Source organism: Pteropus vampyrus, unplaced genomic scaffold, assembly GCF_000151845.1.
Source record: "Pteropus vampyrus isolate Shadow unplaced genomic scaffold, Pvam_2.0 Scaffold24, whole genome shotgun sequence".
Lineage (NCBI taxonomy): Eukaryota > Metazoa > Chordata > Mammalia > Chiroptera > Pteropodidae > Pteropus > Pteropus vampyrus.
Window position 1 is genome coordinate 10,818,573 of NW_011888805.1, and position 22,445 is coordinate 10,841,017.

Sequence of the window (22,445 nt, forward strand, 5' to 3'; positions counted from 1 at the left end):
GAATGCCGAACATATATATGTAATAGAAGGTCAAGAAAGTGAGAAAGAATAGTAGACACAATTTTCAAAGAAAGTGTGGCTGAAATTTTATCAGATTTGATGAAATGTGTGAAACATAGACTAGAAGAACTATGAGATTATAAAGCAAGGTAAATAAAAGTAAATCGATCTAGATATTTCAGCGAGCCTGCAGAATATGAAAGACAGGGAGGCGGACCTCAGCTGTCTTTGCAAGAGAGAACCGGCTGCAAGAAGTAGCCAACAGTCTCCAGCTGCTGCACCCTCAGGATCCGCAACAGTGTTTACGCGGGGGCCACGCTCTCCCCAGACTGCTCCAGGCCAAAGTAGACATTATGGGGGGTACGATAGCCCAAAGCTGAACCTTTCTGGCTCAATGCCAAACTCTTTGAACAGGTAGTTCTACTTAAGAGGTAGCTGTACGCCTGGCTCAGGCTGGTGGAGCTGTAGTGCAGGCTGAGCCTCTCCCTACACCAAACTAACTCAGTGCAGAGTCAGACTTGCACTGTGGTTTGAATCTCTCCCCATCCACTCCTGCTCGCTTTGCCCTTTATCCTTAGGCCATTTCCCCCAAGTAATTCTTTGTAGTTCTAATTTTGTCTGGGAGTGTGCTTTGCAGAAGACCTGAACAGACACAGAGACAATCCCTTAAAAGTAACCAGAAAAGACAGGTCACCACAAAGTCACAGCAATTAGAATCACAGAACATTTTTTATCAGTAGTATTAGAGACTAAAATGCAGTGAGTATTATCCTCATATTGCTGAGAGAAAATGACCGAAATGCAGAGAATTCTATATCCTGTTAAATCATCATTCAAGAGTCAGGGTTAAAAAATATTTTTCAGTCTAAACATTGATAGTATTTACCACTTACAGACCTAAAAGAAAAAACGTGAACCTAAAAAGAAAGAATGAGATGCAGGAAACAATGTTGAGTAATATCGAAAGCTATAGGTAAATTTAAATAAGCATTTACTATAACAAGAAATTAAAAAACAAATAACGAATTCAAAAAGATAATAGCTCAAGATTGAAATATGAGTCAAAGCCAAAATATAGACAATAATAACACATTTTGGAGGGTGGACATAATCTGATATTAGTAAGTTCCTCATATTATTCTGGGATATGAGAGATATATTAAATACAAATAAACTTATTTATATTTTAACTCTAGTATGAATGTTAAAAATTTAAGGATAATCCTGAAACTATAAAAAATGAAACGCCTAATCTCCAAACCAACAGAGAGAAAATGAATTTAAAAACTTAAATTGATCCAGGAGAAAGAAAAGGAGTAAATAAGAAGTAATAAAAAAGCACAATGAATAGTTAAAACCAAAGTTAAAATTGAATAAATAAATCGTAATGTGTATATGGATTTAGCTCGACAGTTAAAAGAGAGTCTACAATTGAATTAAAAATTAAAAGTCAGATATGTGTTATCTAAAAAGATACACCAACAATATGTACTTGCAGGAATGCTAAAAGTAAGAGTATAAAAAAAGATGTCAGAAAAAATATTATTAGTATTAATAATATTTTAATATTAGATGGAATAGACTTTATAACAGAAATGAAAGTAACAATTACCAGGTAGATAATCATTTTGAATGTGCAGTCACTTACCAGACAAACCTAGACATGTACAAAGCAAAAACTGAAAGAATTACAAGGAGAAATCCATAAATCCATAATTAGATGAGGAAATTTTAACATACTTATTGCAGTCATTGATCCAGCAATCAAAAAACTAGTAAGTGACTAGATGACTTTGACAACACAATTAACAAGCTTGATCTGATGATTGCACATAAACACTGTTTCAAAGATTACAGAGAATGTATTCTTTTTCACATGGATTTGGTTGACTTCATAGATTACAAGTACCTTGTCAGTTTACAAACTCTTATTTTTTATTTTTTACTTCTACAGCACCTGGTCTTCCTAGGTGGTCTCCCATCCAAGTACTAACCAAGCCCGACCCTGCTTAGCTTCCAAGATCAGACGGGATCGGGCTTGTTCAGGGTGGCACGGCTGTAGTCAGTTGTATTTTCTAACAAGAAAAATTTAGAAGTTTGTGGCAGAGTGAAGGAAGTTAAACAATAGTTGCCACTTACTGGTAGATCACTAGATTACTTTTGCTCTTAGCTCTGTCTCTCCATTTTCAATGTAAGTACAATAATAATCAGATACCTTTGTTTTAGAAAGTGATTGTGTACATGGACTGCTACAGAGCGAATTTTTTTTTCATGCTTATAAAATTAATTCATTATACAAAAGTAATTATAGAAAATTAATTGAAATCAGATGATTGAAACACTAATGAATTAGACAATATGCCAAGACACAAAAATTGTTCTGTTCCATAGAACACTTTCTATTTGTAGAATAAAATATAAACTGAGAAAAATCCTCACTAAATCCAAGATCATTGTAATCTGCTGATAAAGTTTTCAAAAACAGAACTTAAGTGAAAGATTTGGCTACGAGAAAATGAAAAGTATAACACATTCACTCAATAGAAATGTATAAATGCATAGTGTTAATTCAAGATATTTTCCAAAGCTCAGAGTTCTTGCGCTGAATGCAATTTGTGTGTTAGCTAATCAAAAAGTTGATTAACTGGGAAGAAAAGTGAGATTACGGGTGAATCTACTGTGGTAGACATTAATTAATGTGTTTATACAGTTCTCAGTAGTTTTTATCTAACAGACCCACTTCAAACATAGAATGAATTTGCCTTGTGAGATTTTGTTAAGTAGGGAGGATCCACAAAGTTGGGTTTCCTTCCTTGTGTTATCTTGAAGTGAAAAATTTTAATCAGACAGAATAAAAAGGAAACCGCTAATTTCTATTCATTTTTAAATAGTCTATGAACTCTTGCACTTGACAGACCACATTAATCAGAGAAGCTATGCAAATTGTATGGTATATATGTTTTTTTCTCTATGATTTTTGTTTGGCAGCTCTTAATGTAAAATCGAAAGTATCCTTAAAAAAAAGACAGCAGTGTTAGTGTGATGCGAACGATACTACACGAGAAAAATTTAAGCAATGTCATTGTTGGGAAGTCATTGATAAAATTATAAAATCTTAGACAGGAATTCTTCCTGGCTTAGTCTACAAAGCAGCACTAAAATAGTGAATAACGATTTGTAATGAAATTCTAGATTGCTTTCTGAGGGTAAATTATAAGAAAGCTACTGATTATATTTACAGAAGTTAAAACTTTCTAAGGCAATTGAACTATTCTCTACAAGCACTCAAGCCCTTTAAAAAGCAAATTAGATCATTTTTGACAACTCACTGAGGCATCTTTTAGGAAAAATATAAAGAGCTAATGAAGTGACATAATCACAACGTTATTATGAATAGAACTTATTCTGAATTGTTTGAATTTGTTGTTTTCTTTCAAGTTTCATTTCTGTTATTATTGTTCCACATTACTAAAATTCAGCCATTCATGTTTTCCTAAGGATCATTAATTAAAATAAAAGCGAAAGAGATGGCATGAGGCTACGAGACAACAATAATGATGAACAGTAGTTAATAGTTACTTAGATCTTTTCATCACCCATACTGCTACACATGAATACATATTTTACATGCACACACACATACATACACACACGTGTGTGTATATGTGTATATATATTTGTATATAATCAACCTTTTCTTACAACACTGAGAGGGATTATTATAGCCAACGTAAAATGAATGGAAACTGAGCCACAAAAGTTAGTGACTTTCTTGGGATCATAGCACAGGCGAATGTTAAAGCCAAGACTACGTCTCTAGTTTCCTATCTTTCCTCGGGATTCTTTTCCTCAATTCACATGCCTATGTTTTCTATAATCGCTATCTTATATGTAAGCGACTGTAACCACAGGAGCACCATTCTCTGCCCCACCATTCTACACAATAGGCAATTCTCCATCCTTACTTTGCTAGGCCCTAAAGAGAGAAGAAAATATGTTCTGGCATCTTAAGATGTCGAAGCAAATATTTCCATAAACGCTGTTTCTTATGTTGTTTAGGGTCTATGTATTCTTGGCACTTAGATTTCATATCCCCGTGGGCTGCGAAGGCTTTTGAGTTGACTGGAAATCAAACTGTCATAAATAATATAGTGTCTATGGAACATTCTTGTCCAGTTCTAAACTTCTGTATCAAAGCAAAAGTGTTTCTAAATTGCAGATGCCCATACTTCTGAGAGAAGGAAAATATACAATAATGGCACAATTTAAAGCAACTGAGCTCTCATTAGGGACCACATATAACCATGATTGTGCTAAAAACATCTAAGAGTAAACATGGAGCAGCATATTTATATCACAGTTTCTTTGTGCTACTCTCAAGTATGTATGGAAAATTCCTGTCATCAGGATCCAAGCCGGAAGCCTCAGCCCCTCACTACTAGGAATGTATAAAGAGGCTTTCATGTCTATAGAGTCTTCTGAAGCATGAGCTCTGGCAAGGCTCCAATAATATAGGCAGCACCATGTAAAAAACCAGATGCGTATACATTTGAATCATTTCCTGGTTCCTCCTCCTCTCCCAACCTCTGGATGCTGGTGGAAGGCTTAATCCTCCACCCTCTTCCTATTTACATTGTCTTTCTACGTGATCTCATCGGTGCTAAGGCTTTAAATAGCACGTGTACTGATAGATCTAAGTTTGGTTCTGATCTCTCCTCTGAATACTGTATCTCAAACTTAATGTGTCCTAAACAGAACTCCTAGCCTCTTCCTGCATCTCCCTTCTCCAGCTTCATTCTTCCTCAGTCTTTCCCATCACATCAGTGTTACCTGTAGTGATGCAAGCGCCAGATCTAGAATTCATCAATTGTTCTCAAATTTATTTTATTAAACTGACATACACACAATAATACATAGTACGTACTACTGAACTGAGTCTTAAATACACATACACACACATACACACACACACACACACACACACACACACACACACACACACGCGCGCGCGCGCGCCATAGTGAAAAGCAGCCAGACGTATCTAGCATTTATCTTTCTGGAGTTGGCAGGCTTTAGCTATGATCTCAGTATGATGACGTCTTACAAATAATACATTATCTCCACCTTCTAAGACACTTCAGCTTTATGATTTATTACCTGCCTAGATATTCCCATATGTGTACTTGTATATACACATATACACACTTATGTGTATATATATATATATATATATATTATATATATATATATATATATATGTATGTATATACATGATTGAATAAAATGAAATTACTAATATTTGACTTGGGCTAAAAAATGCTCATTTCAGTGGCTTGACCTAATATTTATATCTGCCTACTTTGTATCTAGATATGTATACAATTTTTCAGCTGAGCATGTGTAAGAATTCACTTAGAATAAGTACTGAACATGGTTCCAATGCTGCTGGGCACTATGAGGCAAGTACAGAAGCCCCACCATTTTACAATTCTGGGTGTCAACGACAGCCCCTACCAGCAATATTCTTTTAAAATTGTCTCCATATATTTATTTGTCAGACCATTCTCTTGATAATATGTAGGCACCAAAAGGGATAAAAGTCGAAATATTTAACCGCTAGCTTGGTCAGAAGCGAATGATTGATACGGCCATGCTGGCATCAAGCAGTGGAACCATGGCCCAGGACAAGGACAAAGACCCAGAGAGCCCTCAGCTATGTGGACCTTGAAACTCACTAATAAACTTGTTCTTCCTGAAACCCTAACTAAGGCTATGATATCAGACTTCTTGGAGATAGATGACATAATTTTAGGCCCATTTCACCGTTAGAAAATAATTGAAGTCATTTTGCTTGATTAAGATTGCACGAATAAATTTATATACAGGTCAAAATTACCACGTATGTAAATTTTTTAAAATTTAAATTCAACACATTTAATTAACTTAAAAATTCACTTATGTATTCCTTTGCACATTCCTTTAAGGAAAAAACACTAAATATTTATTATGTTAAAAACAGAACAAATATAATTCATGTACCTTTTGTCAAGAATTTGAGGAAGTGGCAATTAAAAACTGCATAACTGCTATGTAGCTACACAATAGTTCGTAATAACTCTTTATTATTACTCTATAATGTGCTAAAGCTAAAAATATCTTCTAAGTTTAAAAATGCATGGAGTGACACATAAACTTTATTATTTTGTCTTAAATATTAAGTCAATTTTTCTTATTTTTATTACCTGAAAAGTGTTATGTTATCAATTGAAAACAGCAATATTTCATAAAAACCTATCATTTAATGTCTTTAATATGTTTTAAAATTCATTTAGTAAAATATTTGAAAATTATTGAACAGGGATTCTTTTTAAATTGTAATTTTTAAATTTCTAATTTAAAAAGAAATAAGATCACATAATATATAAAAACTAGAAATATATAAGCTTAAAAAGAAAATCATTACAGCAGTATATATCTAGCATATTTTTCTTCACTTTAATATTTCTCCTCTAAAAATATATATTTTTGAGCTATTTGTAAATTGCTCATAAGTAATTAGTAATTGGACTCTAAGTTAAAGAATATTTCGTATTTATTTGCTGTAACATCAAGTTTATCTGTGCTCCAAAGACACCTCAGCACTGGAAAAGCCTGAATAAAGTATTAGGAAAACACAAAAACCAAAGAAAAGCCAACAAACCGCCAGAGGCAATAGATATATACAGAACATCAAAAACATGGTGATCAGAATTTGACTATAGCATAGCTAAGCTTCCAGCTGGATATATTTTGCTTGTACTTATTTAAATAATTAATTTGCTCATTCCACAGAACACAGCTAGTATACTGATAATAAATGTCTTTGAATGTTTACCACACATACGGATGGACGATCATTTTCATTCACAGACATTAGATTTGCTTGTTTGGAACTATAAACTGTGAAGCAATCTGGATAATGAGGAAAGTTGCTAATAGCTCATTGTAGCTAATATATATTAGCTACTATATGAGACATTAGCTTCCATGCGCAAAAGCTATAAATCAAAAATTAAATGATATTTTGGTAGGGATCCTTAATTGGAAATGTGAGGTACAGACGAAAAATTGTCTATTACAAATAGCTCTTTGTTTTAGTAGCTCTTTAGGATATTAGCAATCTCCAAAATGATATTGTTTGTCAAAAAACTATTGGCAAATAATAATTATGAAATAAGTTACATTAATGAGATTATAATTTTTTTAAAAAAAATTTACATAATGGTTATAATGGCCATAGTGAAATATGGAAGGTGAACACATACTTATTTTTATCTATTTAGTACATGATTTTGATGAATTCAACTTCCCCTTTTTAAGTTTATTTCAGATATGAAAGACAAAATGAAAAAAAATTGAGAATTTACTTCTGGTGCATACTAGAGTCTTTTACCATCATATATGTCATTCTTAATATTTTTCCCTTTTTCTCTTTTCACATTATTTAAGGAAAACAATGAAAGGAAAAAAAAGATAGTTGCATAGTATTTATGTGTTAGCCACTGTTTTAATCACATAATATATATTCATATTTTTTGTTGACAAAATCAGATTAAGGCAATCAGAATTATTAGTGCCACTGGTAATTTGGCACTAATTAAAGATAATATCACACTGGGCCTCAAATTATCTCCATAATTTTTATGTACAATGTCCAGTGCTCCATCAAAAATAACCAGGTGTGTGAAAGTTAAGACAATTCAATCCAATCAAGAGCACTAGCAGACAATATATATGGACACTCAAAAGAGGTAAATCAAAGTTACAAAGACTTTAAAATTACATGTTTAGTATAGTCAAGGATATGACAGATGAAATTGAAAATTTTGAATGATTTAGAAACTACACAAATAAACTTTAGAAATTCAAGAATTGAAAAGTATCATAACTGAAATTAAGAACTCATTTAATGGATTAAGTAGCAGATTAGAAACAGCTGAAGAAAGAATTAGAAAAATAAAATATTAGTCCAAAGAAAATGTCCAAACTGAAGAACACCAAGACCAAAGGTAAACAATGGGGACAGAAACATTCAAAGTAATGAGAAAAACAACAACAACAACAACAACAACAAAACTTGAGAATATGGGAAAAAACTCAGCAAATAATCCAAAAGAAGGAAGTAAGAAGGAAATAATAAAGAACTGAAATTAATTAAAACAGACAAGTATGCACAAAGAGATTTAAAAAGTCAAATGTTATTTACTTGAAATATCTAGCAAAACTGATAACTTTGCAAAACTGAAAACAAAAAGAGAAATGGCACAACAAGCTAATAGCAAGAATAAAAGGTGAGACTAAATTAAAATAGGCTATTATGGACAACTTCATGGTAACAAATTACAAAATTTAGATAAAATAGAAACGTAGAACTTAACAAAACTGAAAATAAAAATAGAAAATAAGAATAGCTCATAAAAATTAGTGGAATTAAAATGATAACTAAAAACTTGCCCACAAAATATTCCAAGACCAGATGAATTTGTTTACAATTTCTAACAAATATTTAAGAAAGAAAAACATGGATTTATATAAATTCCCCTAAAGTGAATCCTGATAATGTTATTACTAGAGAGGATAATTTTAGGCTAACCTTTTTCATCAACATATTTTCAAAATCCTAAAAATTATTAGCAATATAGAAACAAGACAATAAGAGATTAAAAATAAAAACATAACATATCATGATCAAATTTGGATTAGTCTAAGAGTTTAAGTTTGATTTGACATTCTAAAATCAATCACCACCACAATAGGAAAATAGAGAAAACTCATGATAGATATCAGAAAGAACATATGATAAATCAAATATTTACTCATGATAAAAACTTCTAGCAAACTAGGAATAAAAAAAACTTCCAACTATTATATAGAATATCATACTGAATGGTAGAATGCTGAAAGCTTTCCTTCTGAGACGGAACAACAAGACCAACTTTTACCTCTTCAACAATGTACTGATAATCCTAGCCAGAACAACAAGGCAAAGTTATCTGTATTGAAAAAAAAGACATCTAACTGCCAATATTCTCAGATAGGATGATTGCCTACATAGAGAATCAAAAGATCCTACAAATAGAATATTAGAATTCATAAATGGGTCACTAATAATAAGTCAATATATGAAAACAGTTTTTCTATGTATCAGTAATATAAAGTTAAAATTGAAACTAAAGAGATACCATTTAGAATAGTTAAAAAATACTAAGTGCTTAATAATAATATCCAGCAAGAAATGCGTAAAATGACCACAAAGCAAGCTAGAAGATATTATTGAGAGAAATTAACAAAGACTTAAATAAATTCAGAGATGTACTATGTTCATGAATTGGAAGACTCAGGAAAGATGTCAATCTTCCCAAATTGATTAAAATCACAAGAATTATTTTTTTAAGGAGAAATCTTAAATTAATTCTAAAACTTATATGAAAATGTCAAGAACCAAGAATGATTTTTTCTTTGAAGAAGGGAAAAAATAGATTTTTACCAATGGGAGAAAATATTTGTAACATATATATAACAAAAGTAGTACACATAAAAATTCCTACAAATTAATATGTAAATGACTTGATTAGCACTCAGCAATAGATATTTACATGGTCAATATGCATATGAAAAGGTACTCAAACTCATTAGTAGCCAAGAAAATGCAAATTAAAACCACTATATGCTGTCACTACACACCTACCAGAAATGCTAATACATAAGGTTAATGAGGAAGTGAACTATTATACATTGTTGGTGGGAGTGTAAATTATTTTAACCACTTTGAGCAATTTTGAATTTTCTACTAATGTTGAACATAAACTCTCCCTGTGGCCCAGCAACTAATTCCTAGGTATGCTCAACAGAAATATATGTACATATGCAACAAAAGACAAGAATACTCAGGCCAGCATTAAACTAGACACAACTCAAATGTTTTTCCACATTAGAATGGATGAATAAATTGTTGCATATTCAGATAACTAAACACTAAATAATAATGAAAAAAAACAGTCTAATGAGTCTCATGATATAAATCGATATAAATGGTAAATCGAAGAATGAAGGAGGCATGATGGGATTTCTGAGATGGCAAAAATGTAATAATGTTCTATTTCTTGGCTTGGGTAATAGCTACACAGAGGTTCACTTACAATAAGTGAACTGTTCTGGACATTTGTATGTTGGGTATTTTCTGTATGTGTGCTATAGTTCAATATAAAAAGTTAAAAATAAAATTAAAAACATTATTTCTCTTAAATGTTTAAAGCACTCAGCAGCACTATATGCAAAATAGTTAAAACAATTTTTATAACTTGTAAATAGTACCAGTTGATACACACATGATGCTTACTCTCTTTCATACACTGTTCTAAGCATTTTACAAATAAAACTCATTCATTTTTCTTAACAGTCTTATGAGGCAGATACTATAAGCACCTTCATTCCATAAATGAGTAGAGAGAAGCCCAGAGAGATTAAATAACTTGCTCAGGATCATAGAACTGAAGGACAGTGGATGGTGTCAGCTTCTGCACTGCTCACTATGATGCTTCTCAGAGCAAAACTTTGAAGTTTAAAATGTCAGATTCATCCATTGTAAATGCATTTAAAATGAAGCAATGTTGTTCCTCTCTATATTGGAACCCTTGTGTATACATATTGAGTAGATTGCTTTAACATTTAGAAACAGATACTTTTATGCTTATGTAAATAATTAAAAGTGTTTTCTTGTAATATCCTTAGAATGATTAAAGATGAATTCTAAATATAACACATTTTGAACATATAAAAACAATTAAAAATTGTCATAAAAAAGTAGGGGTTGAATACCAGTTTAATTAGTGGTAACTTCTGTGAACCTCAATTTCCTTGCCATTGAAATGGGCATAACTAATCCTTTCCTAACAGAAATATTCAGAGAATGCAGTGACTTGCCATTTGTGCTGTGAACTAAGTGATTAATTACATCTGAAAGCCAATTTTCTGTGCAGTAAGTAAATCCTAGAAATTTTAGAACCTAAAGGTACCGCATTTTAAATTTACATTTCAGAGACTTGAAAGTCAAAAATGGTACATAACTTGCTGAAAGTATTATCTAGACTAGACTAGCATCTGGACTATGTACTCAGGGCTTTAGGTTACAAGTACAGTGCTCCTTAAAAAAGTTTGATTCTCATTTTTCTTTTCCTGTTTTCCCTTCTCTCTCTCCAGGTAAAATATACAAACTGAATTTAAAAAAATTATATAATATTATTGCCATTTAATTCAATAAATGCATTTGATTTGTTTCTTTTTAAATTTTTTATATTAAAGAAGACATTTTAATTAGGCTATGTTTTCCAATTCATTATTTGGGGATTTTTTTTTTTTTTGACATGAATATCACATTAAAAGCTTTTATGTACATTCATCTTCAAAGACCTTGCCCTAAATTCCTCTGGGCACTTGAGAGCAATGTATTAATGAAAAAAAAAAAAAGGACAATATATCTCAATTGTTTTATTAATAAGCCATTGAATTTTTTAAAAAATAATTAATGATCTCTTAAATGATTTATAGAGAAAAGTTTAGAATGTTAGTTTTGGTCATTCAAAACTGCTGTCACACAAATCCCTTTTGTCTTATTTTAACTTAAAGATCATTCTTTACTCCAAACAATAATAAAGGTCTAGAAAAATAAAAAATAAAAATTACTAGATAATTAAAATGACTAATACTTAATATTTTTCAAATCAAACTAAAAACCAAATTGAAAAAAGTTTTCATTTAATTGAAAAAACAAGAATACTAGTCTCAAAGACATGGAAAAATACTATATCTCTATCACAGAAAAAAAACACTTTTTTCTTAAATTTAATGACCTTTTCCAAATCAAGACATTCTTTAGACCTCTGTATTACTGCAGCATCTCCTTTATGAGAATGCTTCTACACTTTTGTGAATGACTGAGTTCTTTCATCTGACTGGACACAGCTGGCAAGTGGCATCATGAGAAAGGGAAATGAGAGTCTTTTTTTTTTTCTCCTGGAAAACCAAGAAATGTATAAATCATATTCGAACTGAAGCATTAGCTGCTTGTATTACTGCACAAACTACATATTTTGATACAAATAGTGTTCTTTACTGTTTGTGAATAACTGATGGTATAGTATATTTTAATTTTAAAAGTCTATGATATGTGGTTTCCCAAACACTATTTGGATAATTATAAATTTTGTATATTTAATTAATTAAAAAATTAAATCAAACTGACCAATTCTAAAAAAAAAAATTAGCTTAAATGTTCAAACCAATAAAATATGTATAGTAAAATATGTACATTCAGTTATGGAGAAAGAACTCAACTAGTTAGGCATAAATAGGCCAAAAAATTTTCTTAAACACATATGAAAGCTGGAGGGAACTTGGAGTTTAAGTAAGTCTCTCATTTGTACAGTTGGTGCCCAGAGTAAAGACTGGTCCAAAGTTACTCAAGCAGGAATGAGGAGCTGGATATCTCCTCACGTCCAGAACTCTTAATTCCAGGTCAAGCTGTGTTTCTTAGCTGTGTCAAAGGCACAAGGGAGAATTTCAATAGGATTGAAAGAAGAAGCTAATGAAGCAATTTAAAACCAAAATAGACTTGTTTCATCTTTTACTTTCTAATTTTTATCTCAACTTTAAATATCACACAATAATAATATCTTTACTTTTCTCCATTGTAAACATAATTTTATGGGGAGAAAAGTTGAACAATTCTAAGGTATATACATGTATAGTAGTCTTTTCCCGTCCCATACTCAAAGTTCTCCTCCTAGAGGCAGACATTGTTAAGTTTTTTATTTGAATTTCCAGAAATTTTCTCATTATGTATGAAAGTGTATATGCATTCATACAAATGTTAATGTACCTTTTTTTCCCACTTAATACATCTTGAAAATCATTCCAGATTTGTGTATGTAGTTCTACCTCAGTCTTTTAAATAACTATATGATATTCTATTATATGGATTAAAAATATTGTATTTAACAACTCACTTATTACTGGGTTCAGAGAGTTTCTGATTTTTTTTATATTATCAACAGTGCAAAAATGAACAAAATTTGATATGTTCTTAGACTAAGATTTACTAGAGTCAAATAATATGTAAAACGTCAATCAACTATTTGGTATCGACCAATTCAGGCATATGTCAACCTCCTTCTGTCTACACCCGGACCCATGGAAACATCCCTCACAACAGAGTAGCCCTGGACCCCACCTCCTATCCCAGGAGATAAAGGAATGGCCTTAGAACTTGCAACTTCCAAATATCCTTCAATATATTTAAGTCATATAAATCATTTTTTTGAACGGAATCCTACTTTTGTGTGTCTGGGGCAGGTAAGGATGATTCTCATCATATAGAAAGGGTATTTTATATATTTCTTATTTATATGTTAATTGTGACAATGTAAAATACAAATGGTATTAATAAGAATACAATCTGACCAGGGATTTCAGTGAGAATTTTTATGCAAATTCACTAACCAATTGAAAGGAAAAACTAAGACAAACATTACTCCAAATTTCACAAAAGGAAACTCCATCAAAATCTCATTTCCAATCTTAATTTTTTCCATCTTCTCCTTACAAAGGCAAGAAAGGGAGAAAAGAGAGGGAGGGAAGAAGGGACCAAGGAAAGGAGGACGAGAGGAAGGAAGGGTAAGAGGAAAGGAAGGGAGGAAATAAGGAAGGTTAAATGTATGACATAAACTCTTTTTTACTGGTGTATTGGCTGAGGCTATTAATTTCATATTTCTACATGATATGTGAATAAAAATGTATTAAAGCATTCATGCAAGGATTTAGATTTTCAAATATTGGAGTATTTATACATTAGTATATTAAAAATTATACATTGTTTAATTGATTTCTGTGTTTTTTGTGTCGTGTTATTTTTAAGTTTACCCTGAACTACAAACCCTGCTCTATGTTTTCCATGCTTGAGCTGTTAACTGTGAAGCTTTACCCAGAAAAGATGCCAGCAGGAATGCTCTGGTCTATTTGGATCCCACCAATGTCTGGATTAGGGTAACTGAATTGCATTAAATCCTACCAGTAGGATGAAGCATCCACCCTGTACCATTGGGACAAAGTCTCATAGCAGATACTCAATGGACAACCAATTCGCCAAAAACTTTTCTTCTGAGGCTTCCTCCAACTTAGTTATCAACATGTTTTCAGTTACTCTCTAAAGACACCAGAATTGGAATTGAGGAGATAGTAAGTGAAATAATATAGAAAATCTAGGACAGTGATTGGCACTTAGGAAGAAGATACTTGCCATGTAACATTAAAGTCCCCAGCTACAATGAACACAAAGTATGTCCCTTTACTGCCATGGAGAAGCACATCAGCATCGCAGGAGAGAAATTGGGCAAAGATAGGTGACCTTCTCTGGAGAGCAATAATCCTCTTGGGAAGAAATACTCCAAAACTCAGAGCCTTGTTTTGTTTCTGTTGGGCAATAAGAGTATTTTGGAGGTAAAATTATATAAATCTAAACAACTGAGTAAAGGCAAACTATAAAGGAAAGTGGTAGAAATAAAGGTTGGGAGATGTGGAAGAATGAAAACAAATTAATGCTAGTGCATCAACATTAATTTTGTTAGGGTAAAACACAAAATTGGGAAAAGAGAAAGGCATCCTAGAAGTATTCTAACAGACTCGCTTTAATGATGATGGAACTGAGTCCACTGAAGTTTAAGAAATTTGCCTTAGTTCACACAGGTGATCTCTGGAAGTTCTGGGCTACTATGTGAGGTTTCCTGATACCAAGGGCATTTCTCACGACACCACGTTGCACCAACGTTCAAGCCCATCATAGTTTGTGAACCTTTCTTATTTGTATGCAATGGCTGCTGGCATCTGGGGCTGCTGTCAAAGTTCTCAAAGGACTCCTGCTTTCTATAACTCCTAGTGGTTTCAAATTCAAGTGATGATAGAGATAACGCCAATGCAGTGATTTAATTCAGCCTCCCAGGTTTGTACAGTAACTTAATCAACCAACAAGAAAACTTAGGCTCTCTTTATATTTTTAAGAAAACCATCACAAATATATTATTTCAAAAGAATGGCAATGTCTTCAATTGATCACATTAAAGCTCACATTAATAGAAATGAATATATAGATAGAAAATTTAGTTTTTTCTTGAATTTCAGTTTGTATAAAGTCACCTTTTCTGTTTCATTTTTCTTCATTACGACCTCCCTTCCAAACACTCCTTTGTTTTTCCATTTGTCTGGAGAGACTCCACTATTTGTTTATATGTTCAATTAAAATATAAGTTTCCTGGAGGTGAGAATCATCTCTTATCTATCTTTTTATTTATTTCACATCAACAGGTATAGATAGCCCTTCACATGTTGAAAGTATGAAGTAATGTTTTTGAATACAGGTTTGACACTTTCACATTTATCTATAAATGGAATTTTTAAAGAACTCCCAATTGAGAATAAGAATACTATAAAAAGTTTGATCTAAAAAGGATTGTTGGAAATAACCCAACACAACTAGTTTGCTTTACAGATGAGGAAACTGAAGTCGAGTGGCTCAGAGTCAGTCACTCAACTAGTTAGAGCCTGAATGAGGATGGCCACCCCATCCCCTGTCTCTTTTGGATGTTTTTTGTTTTTGTTTTTGTTTTTTAATGTGCTTCTTGCAGTCACTTTCTAAATACAAATTAACTCATCTAGAAACGTGATTCTTAGGAAACTAGAAATACCTTGATTATGCACTAGAATTTTGACACGTTTTGCTCTGTGTATTCAAATCTCTAACAATGCCTGGTATACAGTAGATGTTCACTTAGTCGGTTTGGGTTCTCATCCCTTTTTCCCTTCTCTACCCTAAATTTCCATATTAACCACTTTAAAGACAGCTAATGCACCAAATAGGAATCATCTAGAGAGTCAAAATTAGCCTGTTGACAAAGCCATCTAGGATGCTGATGCTTGTAGAAGCCAATGGTACTGACCCCATGGCTGTTCCCATGGGAATGATGGAAGTGCTCTCCAAGGTGCGTTCTTAGATGAAATAGAGATACCACCATAGGGAGGTGCTGATAGAGAGGGTCTCATGGCATTTCAGGAAGCCAAACCCCTTTTTCCTCAGCTCAATGTGCCTCTCAGAAGAGAGATTTTACTTGCCTGTAGACTTCTTTGGGAAACATGAATGGAATCCATGGGATGGTGGATTCTTTGGGTAAGAATTTCTGTACATTTAGGGTCTCCCAATACATCATCCTCTAGAAGTCAGTTGTGAGTTGAATTACATAGAATACCATTAGCTTTTGTATTTAGATGTTCTGGTCTATTCTGATTCTTAATTTTGACAGTTCCCTTTAGTATAGTGAAGCTCTTTTAGTCTTGCTTGGGATTAATTTATCACCTAAAACACTTCTTCCAACACCATGTTCTGTGAGTTGACGAGCAGATTCCCCTGTGATTTGAGCTTGTCTAAACACAAATTGACTCTGGATGACTGATTTCCAGGTGTTACATTCCCACCTTGGGAAAACTTGGTCATCATACTTTTGCTTCTGTTTGGAGTAAGAAGCCTTTGGTTGGAAATAATGCAAGTCAATATTGGGAATGCCCTCCTTTATACACTTGATGTGTTGATTGCTAGATTATATTTTAGGCTGGACTAACATTTTTCAAAGACAGTCGAATATGCTATATTTGAAAATCATTTCAATAATTTACAGCATATGAAAGGTAGTAAATTCTAAGCGACATTTTAACTAGGTACTTATTGAGAGCTGACAATGGGTAGCTTTGTGCTGAACACTGTGTAAGACATTAAAAGATGTACTGGTACAATTATGTTCCCTAAATTGATGTCTATTCCTAACATATCTTGGATTTTCTGCCCTTGCCCTAAGTAACTTAATTCAAAAAAGAGTTTCAGCTAATTTGCTGACACACTATCAACCACTGATGTCTCATGTTGTTCAACTGAGTCAGTATACTCAAATCGGACAGCTTACAGTGTCAGGTAAAAATCCTTATAAGGAGGATACGGGCTTTGGAGTTGAAACTAGTTAACTCTAGGCTTCTACTTGAGACAAAAAGCAACTTCATTTTATAAGAGAAATTGTCAATCAAGAAGAAACTACTGACACCCGTCTTTGTTCCACCAGTCAATAATAAAAGATAAAGCAGAGGAAATGGAGGAGCTGCAGTTAGGCATTCGCAACACACAAAGTCCTTGTTTTCCCACTAGGCGCTGCAGAAAAGCAATTGTCCATTCACAGCACATCCTCTGCATTTCATAGCTAATATTTTTGCAGTTCTTAATTTGTTACATTACAGTCTTATGCAGTTAATTTTGTTAACCCTTTTAAATGCATTGTTTGATATCTTACTTAATATTGCTGCTAATATGACCCAGTTTTTAAAATTTCTGTTTCTTGACGTTGAGAACAGAAACCTTTAAAAAATTCAAAGAAGAAATTTTGGAAGCAGTAATGGTGTCAAATAATCCTGTCTTACTTGCTATTGCATAACTTCGAGAATGGTAATAAGGAAATCCATGTCAACCATATATTACTTGAATTGCATTTACAAAAATTGACTCCGGAATGCTTTTAAGCAGGGGTCCCCCTCAACACATATTAATAATGTGGCACCGAAAACAACATAAGCCTTGTGTTTCATTGCCCTGCTTCCTGCAGCAGTTAGCGTGTTTATTGTATACGAATGCATATGCCTACCTTCCGGTGCAGAGATTTACTCTAACATTTTAATAGTCAATCTGGCTAGAGCACATGAATCTATAAATGATTAATTAGTCCCCAGGCTCAATCACTTAAGTCGCTAATTAAATATCTCACTCTGCTTTCAACTATTGTAAGAAAATATAATTAGCAAATTCGCAGTACTAATAAAGAACTTTTTATTTTCCTTTATAAATAATAAGATCTAAATCACTGATCAGTGCCTACATCTTCCCTATTGACTTCTACACGCAGAACATTTTTTAAAAAATGTAAAGTGCATTTTCCTTAAGAATTCATTTTTCTAACATACCGCTATAGATTTTTCTACCTTCATTCTCATTACCAGCTTCTTCCTCTCTTCCTACTAATTTCTTCATATAAGTCTGCTATCAACCAAAATGACAAACTCTAGAAAAACGGTGATTTTCTTTTCCTCTGTTCCGCAACCCTCACCAATCTCTTTACCAATATTTTCCAATCTTGTCCCACCAAAAAGGAAAATGACCCAACTCTAAGATTTACATTGGAGAAGAAATATTGCATTCATTTAAAAAGAAGAAGAAGAAAAAGAAGAAAGAAAGAAAGCAGCCCTCCTCAATGGGGACTCAAAGTGCTGTGGAAATGCCCGAGTCTCATTAGGCTGGTTGGAATGAAATGGTTAATTCAGAGTAAGTGATAATGTTTAGTCAGTTCTCCCAGAAAAAGGAAGGAAATTCAAAAGCTGGTTGCTGTAGTAACAATCACACACCAAAAAATATATATGTACAGGTTCATTTTAAACAAAACTCCTGCCATCTCTCTGTGATTCTGCTCTCTCAAGAAAAATGAGCTTGCCGGTTAAATTTGTTGTACCTACCTCAACCATTAAACAAGACATTTAACCATAGTGGCAGTTCTGTGACCTTTGAATGCCGTGAAATCTCTGAGCGGTGCTGCTTGTTCATGAAGACTTGTGCTGCAGAATCCAGCAACTTCATCCAGGATTAGGAATATAATTAAGTAAGAAAAAAAAAAAAGAAAGAAAGAAAGAAAAGAAACGCAAAAGCACACAGAGAGATCGAGAAAGAAGGAAGGTGGAAAAAGAGATTCTCTCTGGGTGAGTACACCACTTTTCTCCCAGACAAGTGCTGGGACAGAGCCCAGCCTGCTGCAGTGCCCAGACCCACCGACTGGCTGGGGGAGCAGGCAGCCGGCCTGCTAGGCTGGGAGGTGCTGTCAGTTGCCACAGGCAAGGAAAAGCAGAGACCAATCGGCTTCAACTCTGGCAGCTTACTGGAGTGGAGCCTTTTCTGTTTATGTTTCCTCATTTCAAGAGTGACGTCAAAGGGTTTAGTTTTTCCTCTGCATGTGCTATTAATTTTAAAGTCCTGTACTATGGGAAGAATGTGTGTGTGCCTGTGGTTAGCGTGGGCACCCCACTCTCAGGAGAACTCAAGAAACATTTTCTATATTCAGGAATAAATTTAAAAAAAAATTAAATACCTTGTGGTGAGAGGTGTATCAAAAACACATACACAAATCAGACAAAAATCCCTGAACTAAATCATAGCAGCGAAATTTATATTTTTTCCAAATGTGAGTATAGGTACATATGCCTACTTTACAGCTGTTGCTTATTTTCGATCTAATTCATTTTTACCCTTACCAAAAAATGAGTTGTTACTTAATTTTGATAGCCATGAATGTACAATTGAGCAAATGAGCTGGTGAACAATATTATGTGCAGTGAAAAATAGAAATTATGTTTATGCTGCTGATCCCTGCTTTTCTATCTTTCCCCCAGTTTATGTGGTGAAGCATCGGGATTATTCAGGCTAGGGAGATCCCTCCTGCACACCCCACAGGGAGTCATTCAAGAAGCAGGGCACAGTGATGCCATACAGGCATGCCTGGGGTATCAGCATGTTCTCTCTCAAAGTGTGTGAAGGTACAGTTATTTAAGGATACTTCCTCTACCAGGAGCCCCAGCTTATCCCTGTATTTCTCTTCCCACACTTGAAAGCTCAGTGGTGGCCATCTGTTGTTTCTGCTTCCCCCATAGCCTCTCCCTTCTGCCCCCCTCCCACTCCCCACCTCATTCTGCTAACAGAAACTCTTTTTTTTCTCTTTCGGAAACTTTCCTCTCTCTATCTATGGATTGCACAGCCTTCTCCACAAACCCCACCCCCTATGACAGAATTATAAGGAACATGTGACCCAGACTGGCCAATCAGATTTCTCTATTGTTCTAGACACAGAAAATATTTTAGGGGTAGGCACATCATTCAAGAAAGCCAGAGTCCTTTTTCAAGTATTAATACCAATTCTTAGAGAATGAAGGCATTTGAATCTTTCTAAGATGTGCTAGGGTTAATCAAGCCTGTAATTGTAGGGGTTCTTTTTTGATGTTGAGGATACAGAGGTGAACAAAATAAGTAGTATCTGCTTTCATGTAGTTTATATTTTGGATAAGGGTGAAGACAGGCAACAAAAATAAGTAAATATATAATGTCACTTGGTAACAAGGGCTTCAAAATAAAAGAAAGTAAAGACGAAGAGTAGCATGTGTGCTGTTCATGTGCTTGTGTTTACTGTTTTAGGTTTAATGATCAGAGAAGTACTCTGACAGAGCAATTTTGGGCAGAAGCCTGAATGAAGTGAAGAAGCAGGTCATGTGTGTCTCTGTATTCTCAACAGAGGAAGTAGTGTAAAGGCTTAAGACAGGTGAATGTTTGGCAAACACAAGGCACAAAAAGGGAAATAGAGCAGCTGGAAGAGAATGAGCAAAGGGAAAAAATGAATATAGAGAAATATGTCTGGGATAATACCAGGAATATTTTATAGGCTACATAAATGATTTAGACTTTGTTCTGAGATGAAAAACTGATTCAGAGTGTTTTAAACTAAAGAATGCTTATGATTTGATATAAATTCTAAAGGAATTTTTTATCCTGTATGGAAAGCAGACTCTAGGACAGCAAGAGTAGAAGCAGGAAACCAATAATGATGCCACTGCAATAATACAATAATGGCTTGAACTTGGGTGAAAACAATGGAGAAGAGATGACGGCCAGATTCTGGAGGGGTGTGTGTGTGTGTGCGTGTGTGTGTGTGTGTGTGTGTGTGTGTGTGTGTTTGCAAATACAATTGTCAGGATTTCAAAATGTGGAGTGTGAGAGAAAGAGAGGAACCAAGAATAATTCCTAGGGTCCTGGCTTGAGCCAACTAGAATAGAGTTGCCACTTACTGATATGGTGAAGACGGGAGAAGAACCTAGTATTCAGGTAAAATAAAGGGTGGTTCTGGACCCTCATTCAATAGCAGCAAATACTTATCGATTGCCTACTCTGTACCAAGCACTGTTCTAAGTGCTGGATATAAAGCAATCAAACAACAAACAACAAATAAACAAACACAAAAGCCCTTCCCCTCATGAAACTCTAATTTTCTGAGGGGAGACAGACCATAACAATAAATTATAAACTTATATAGGCATTTAATAGTGATAATATTGTGAAGAATAAAAGACAGTGACCAGTGGCTAGAAATGGTTGGCTTCTGATTATATTTTGGTGTTAGAGACAATAGGATTTGTTCAATGGATTGGATGCTAGGTATAATAAGGCAGGGCGATCAGTGAGAGAAGCCAATAACATTTCCAAAATTTTGAGTGTTATCTATCAGAAGAATGGAGCTAGCATTGACCAATTGGGAAGAATGAGTTTTGTGGGGAAGATGAAGAGTTTGACATATTCACTAATATGCATCTTATCTTTGCCTATAAGATATCCACATGGAGACACTGAGTTGGTAGTTGAACATACAAGTCTGGATTCCAGGGGACAGTATGGGATTATGGATATAAATTTGGAAGTCATTTTATATGCATGGTATTTAAAGCCATGAGACTGAATGAGATTATGAAGGGAATGAGTACAGATGAAAAACTCTAGGCCGTCCAAGATTAGGTAGTTAGAATAAGCATCAGTGAAGGAGACTGAAAAAGAACCTCCAAGAAGTAGGAAAAAACCTGAGTGGGTGATACCTTGGAAACCAAATGAAATTTTCCATTTTCAGCTTTGTAAAATGAAAGTTAGATAGAGACTGAGAATTGACCCTGGAGTTCAGAATGTGTAGTCATTTGTACCCTTGACAAAATCAGGTTCAGTACAGTAGAAAGGGTGAAAAATCAACTGAGAATGGAGGAAGAATTGGGAACAGACAGTATTGGCAATACTATCGAGGTGTTTTTCCCAAAGAGAGAAGAGAAATGAGGTAGTAATTGGAAGGGACAGTGGAGTCAGGGGAGCATTTTTAACATGGTAGAAATATCAGCATTTTGCATTCTGAAAAAAATGATCCAGTTGAGAGGAATATTAGTGCTATGGAAGAGAGAAGAGAAAATTGTTAGAACACAAATGAAGTGTATGATACCCAGAATGGTCCACCATAGATGTCCACACTCTAATCCCAGAAACCTATGAATATGTTATAGTACATGGCAAAAGGGAATTTGCAGATATATTTGAGGTTATTGATTTTAAAAGAAGGAGATTGTCCTGGATCATCTGGGCGTGCTCAATCTAATCACATGAGCCTTTAAAAGCAGAGGATTTTCTCTAGCTGAAAGTGGAAGAGAGATGCAGCAGCAGCAGAAGTTGGAGAAATTTCAAATATCAGAACTATTCAACGTGC

The 22,445-nt window shown here is 33.9% G+C and overlaps 1 long non-coding RNA gene and 1 pseudogene across 2 annotated transcripts in view; both read right to left on the reverse strand.

The window, feature by feature from the left end:
* The window catches only part of LOC111737163, a 140,651-nt gene extending 121,626 nt beyond the window's left edge, over nt 1-19,025 (reverse strand). For both annotated transcript variants that reach the window (XR_002779371.1, XR_002779370.1), the window contains exon 1: nt 18,628-19,025. This is a non-coding gene — a long non-coding RNA (uncharacterized LOC111737163). The remainder of the gene's footprint in view (nt 1-18,627) is intronic.
* On the reverse strand, nt 1,946-2,064 carry LOC111737214 (annotated as a pseudogene).
* Nucleotides 19,026-22,445: the final 3,420 nt, after the last annotated feature.